Here is a 6,000-nt window from a genome sequence, read left to right as displayed (position 1 = left end):
TGCATTGCATATAATTTCAAAGCCAGATTTAAGGCTACTAATATTAGGATAGCTAACAACAATATCCCTATTTCTTCTAAATTTTCCTTGTTATCTACTATTTTTATGCTGTTAACGACATTAGCAGTTTTGTGATTTATTTTTGATTCTTGAGAACCCATCTTACTAGCAAATAAAAATATTTGTTTCTTGGTCGTTTAGACCTGTTTTCTATTGTTTTGAAAAAAAAAACATACTTTTATGGATTCCTTTTTTTTTTCACATTGAGCCAGAGACGTAGAAAGATAGAAGAGTGTGTTTTTCTTTTTTTTTTTGATTATGTTTGTATTTGATTTTATAAATTTTTTTTTTTCATTATGTTTGTATTTATTTGATTTAAAAAAATTTTTTTTTTTATTTCATCGAGTGGAAGTGGAGAGTACCTGCTGCATTTTTGTAGCAGCATATCTTTGGTACACTCAATAAGAAGCACATTTGTATTCTTGTGTCTCCTTTCACTGGGAATTTTTTATTTCTTTATGTTATGGATTGGTTTCACCTCTGAAAAAGTGGAAGTCCATAAAAGGAACGTATTTGTTTAAATATTTAAGTTCTACACGACCCATTTTTATACTGTAATTAGGCCAATCTGGTATTTCCTTAATTATCTTATTATGCATTGCATATAGTTTTAAAGCCAGATTTATGGCTACTAATGCTAGGATAGCTAACAATAATATCCCTACGTCTTCAAAATTTTCCCTATGATCTACTATTTTTACGCTGTTAACGACATTAGCCGTTGGATGATCTATTTTGGATTCTTGGAAACCCATCTTACTAAAAAAAAATTGGCTTCTTGCTTGTTTATACCTGTTTCATTTGTTACATTTTATTTTTATGTAACTCAAAAAAAAATGTTTGAAAAAGAAAAATTATTTCAACTGTGTATGGAAAAGATAGAAGAGTAGACATGCGTAGGCCTACAGCTAACGTTCATGAGGCACTCTGTGTAGTGCTGTCGGTCCTTGTCATGTCATGTGTGATGAAGGTCCTGTAGGAGCTTCCTTTCACGCCTTAGCCTGGCGTATTTTAATCCTCTCGACTTTTTGGGGTCTTCCTTTTGTTTCTCTTGGCGAGCCCAGTACCCCGATAGCTGGGCGTGGTCCTTCGTTTGGGGTGCGTACCGTACCTCTTTTTTTCAATTATTTATTTATTTATTTTTGTGTTTTTTTTTACCTTTTTTTTTAAGAATATGATTATTATTTTTTTTTAGTCCATTAAGTAAAAATGGAATGTACCTGCCTGACCGGGTTCCACTAAGTTGAATTTTAAAAAGAATGAACACGTCAGTTCAGTTTTGTATTCATATTCAGATTGATTTTTATTCCAAAAATGTTATTTAGCTTTACCTATTGTTAAATATGTATTCTTATGCTGCGACTTAGGCGACAGTTACAAAAGAGAGGGAGAGTGTCAGTACATACATAAATATTATTTAGAGCGCTTACATCAAAGTGCTTGGTCAGCGTTATGTGAGTATGTTTATATGAATATATTAATGTATACACATAAACATATTGTTTAAGAATAAACATCGTGTTCATCTGAAATGGCTTCACCAAATCAGAATGAACAAAGAAATAAACAAAACATGCGTCCACTCTGTGGGAAAGCACTCAAGAACGGCGCAATATCAAGTCGCCAACGGTGTGCATAATATAAACAAGCATTAATATAAACATTAAATCAAATCTAATAATGTTGTTGATTAAAGATGCTCATAAGGAAACCTTACACTGAGGAATTAACCTTATGAGAAGCCAAATTCAAAGGAAAGTTTGGATTTTCGGTTTAAGAAACGCTCTTAAAAAATACCTAAGGGAATGCGTCACTTGTGCCAGATATCGCAAAGTAACTGCGGAGCAAATTATGGGTAACCTACACAAAAGTAGGGTAACGGTGTCATCTCCATTTCATAACACTGGGATTGATTTTGCCGGCCCATATCATATAAAACATTCAAAGAGTGTGTTTGTCAACTAAGGCAATTCATTTGGATGGTTGTTAGTGACTTGACAACGGATGCCTTCCTAGCAGCATTTCGAAGATTTGTGGCAAGACGGGGTAAATGCGCGAACATATATTCTGATAACGGTACAAATTTTGTGGGAGCGGCTAGGAAGCTGGATGAAAAATTCAAAAAAGCAGTTCAAGATAACGTCCAGGTTGCCCCTAGTCGAGAACAGATTAGTTGGTATTTTAGCGCCCCGGCAGGACCTCACTTCGGAGGTATATGGGAAGCTGGGGTCAAATCCGTTAAGTATCATCTGAAAAGAGTCATAGGAGACAGAAACCTGACATATGAGGAACGGGCAACATTGTTGTGCCAAATAGAAGCCGTGCTAAATTCACGTCCGTTATATACGACGGGTGAAGATATGGAGTTAACTCCCGGAAGTCCATGTCGGAAGAAAAAATTGGAAATTTAGACAGATGGAAATTAATTCAAAAAATGAAAAAAAGATTTCTGGGCGAAATGGAAAGACGAATATCTATATACTCTCCAGCAAAGAAATAAGTGGCGACGAACCACAGAGAATTTATAGAATGGACAGGTCGTGCTGATCAAAGATGAAAATTGTCAACTTTCGAATGCAGCAAGCATTAAAGATAATCGACCAAAAATTACGGTAAAAGAACTAAACGCAACAGCCGCGTTGTACTTAGATCCAATGGGTAAGGTGGAAGTAGTAGCGTCCTCATGGGATCTAGTAGTGTACTATGACATGTCGGCATATTTTGAAATGCTTAATAAAGGCGACAGGTTGATTCCTAAAATGAGGGATTTATGTCAAAAGTTATATAATTTTGAAGACTAGTGTCATTTCGTATTAGACAACACGGTAAAACGAATAACGGAATCCGAAGAAAATAACAGATTGTTTATGAGTCAAGATAAGCCAAAAAGCAAGCGAGCACCGTTTGAATTCATGGGTTCATTGTACCACATATTATTCGGCATCATGGATGCAGATGACAGAGTACAGGTGGAAGAAAACATGAGAAATTTACTGACAAATCAGCAAAATTTGAAACACCTAGAAGAAAGGCAGACATCGATAGTGATGTTTGTTAATAAGACTCTACGGCAAACATTCTTAAGACAACTATAGACGAAATAAATGTTGACTTTCGCAACATGAACAACCGAATTGAAAATATGAGAGAAGTACTTAAAGAATTCTTGATGATTGTAAGGCAACTGAGTTCCTGAGTTCATGGTAGGTTGAACCCTAACATTTTAAAACCAAGCCAGATGAAGTTAGAAATAGCAAAAATTGAGGACAAGTTGTCCGAAGCATTAGTATTACCAGGTAAAAGAACAGGTACTGAATTAAAAGATGTATACACTCTGTTGACGGCAAAAGTTATTTATATTGACAGAAAACTAATTATAAATGCAAGAATACCACTTTTTGGTAGACATCCGTCTTTTCTCTATAAAGTTATTCCACTGCCTGTACGATTAAACAATAACCAAATGGTAATGGTCCGTATAGACAGCCAGTACTTAATTTATAATTTTGAAATAGATTCGTATCATTTAATGTCCGAATCAGCATTGCAAAAATGTCAGAACTGGCGGTCGCATAGGAGAACATGTGAAGAAAGTTGGCCATGGAGTAGTGCCAATGATAATGTCTGTGAACTGACAGCTCTTAAACAAAATAACAAATCTAACTGCATATACACAACGATTATTGAAACAAGGTCTTACTGGGTAGAATTAGATAGTAGCAGTAGTTGGTTATTTAAGGTTCCACCTAAAACTAACGCTAGAGTCCAATTCGGTAACGAACAGCAAGAGATAATGGCTATACCAGAGCAAGGAATTTTGAGCCTCAGATCAGGCTGCACAGCTAGGACAGAAGATAAAGTTATAGTGGCTCATCATAGCATACAATCAGAGTCGTATATAGCTATTAAAACGTCGCACGTGGGCGATATTAGTAACATGGCAAATATAGTTTGGAATCCAGTAGAAGCAAATATAGTAAACCATTCAGCAGAATTGGAGAAAGTAGGAAACCAGTTAGAAGCATTAAAGGAACATCATATTGAGTTACTAGGTTTAAACTTCCATCATGTAATCCGTCATGTTTCCTTAATATTAGTTATCTTACTAATTTTAGTATTAATAATAATTTGTATAAGACAACTTAAGATTAGACGGAAATTCCTAAACGTCGCATTTGGCGGCCCTTCGCAGAGTGTTTAAGAATAAACATCGTGTTCATCTGAAATGGCTTCACCAAATCAGATTGAACAAAGAAATAAACAAAACATGCGTCCACTCTGTGGGAAAGCACTCAAGAACGTCGCAATATCACCAACGCTGTGCATAATATAAACAAGCATTAATATAAACATTAGAGTAAACATTTTTAAGAACAATTGTCGCCTCTTAGAATCTAAGAATTCTTTGATATACACAAGATGTTTGTTAATAAAATCAGTTCATAATTTGAATTCAAGTGAAGATGGGCTTTTAGTTTTTTTGCGGTGCTGAAATCCTCTGCACATATTCAAGTGAAACTTATGTTTTATTGCGTACATGTTTTATTATTTATACTTGGTAAGATCTCCTGATCTATACATAATTAATGTTACACTAAGGTGAAATCTTATAATTACAAATCTGTTGAGATATATTACATGAAAGTCGAGTAATTTGCTCTCTTTATCATCAGTCGGAGGCCCACTAGATATAGCTCCACACATGGTTGTACGACCTGCCAAGGGGTTCCTTGAATTGACCCCGCTTGGCCCCTCACCATGTTCGATGTTTTTTTGAGGTAGAACTCGGCAGTGTCTAAATTCTGGCCATACTACAAAATTTTTTATTTCGTGGCCCAAAAAATTAAATCTTCTATTTAGAAAGTCATTTCCACCATATAATCTGCAAACTATATTGTCTAGCTTCTTCCATAATCGTTTCCATTATCCGGATTACTCGGCTGATAGTGGACGATATTGTGGTATTCGGCTCTATAGCAGAAATATGATAATATGGTTTGCAGATTAAATGGTCGAAATGACAGTTTATAAAGAAAAGAATCAATTTTCTTGGCCACGAAATAGTAAAGAGAAAGTCAGCTACGACGGGAAATCGATTCGGTGCTACGCTCTTACAGGAACATGATTTCCTATAAAAGGATGAAGCATGTCGATAGCTTAAGTCGCTTTCCAGTAATGATTGTCACAACAGAAGTACGCGCGCAGATGCTAAAAGCACAAAGTATTAATGAAAAGTTCGCAGCAGTATTCGAGATTTTACAACACAAGCCATATGCCGATTTTAAAGTTAAAAATAAAGTGGAACCCTGTATTTTATTGGAGCAAGAAAACAAGCGATCAGTATGAAAAGTTACACAATTGTTTTCTAGAGGTCAAGGCAGCATATCCAGCTACGAAGAAGTTGCGCCATTATTTGATGTGGATCGAGTTTGTTCTGATTGTGCAGATTTCAAAATGACAGCGACGAAGGCTATGCCCCGACAAGTCGACAGATGCAATGGAATGGGTCACAATTTTTTGGAAATTCCCATGCAGCATTTACGTCATTTTGTATAAACCATAAGATCGAACACGTCTAAACAACTGCAATAGTTGCAAGAAGAACCGGACAAATATAAAGGGTTAACAGAGTCCAAGATGTCAGCTGCAGAGCATCAGAAGTGATACAGGTACACCGCACAGATGCAACGTTTACACCTTTTGAAGTTATGAACTTCTATATGGCCTTAAAAATTAGCGAATCAAATAAGAGTAGAAGCAAGACAGCAAATACTAGAGGCACAGACCAGATACAAGCACCATTGTGACCAGACACGCAAGGCATGCCACTGTTATCAGTAGTAGCTGTCGAATAAATTCATTGGTCCATACTAAATAATCGAAGTAAACGACGTAGACGACGCACAGTGGGGCTTTCTGGCATTTAGCATTGCAAAAATC

The sequence above is a fragment of the Drosophila tropicalis genome, unplaced genomic scaffold (genome assembly GCF_018151085.1).
Source record: "Drosophila tropicalis isolate 14030-0801.00 unplaced genomic scaffold, ASM1815108v1 contig_717, whole genome shotgun sequence".
NCBI classification, from domain to species: domain Eukaryota; kingdom Metazoa; phylum Arthropoda; class Insecta; order Diptera; family Drosophilidae; genus Drosophila; species Drosophila tropicalis.
The sequence above is the reverse complement of the archived record's forward strand: the minus strand, read 5'-3'. Positions refer to the sequence as shown.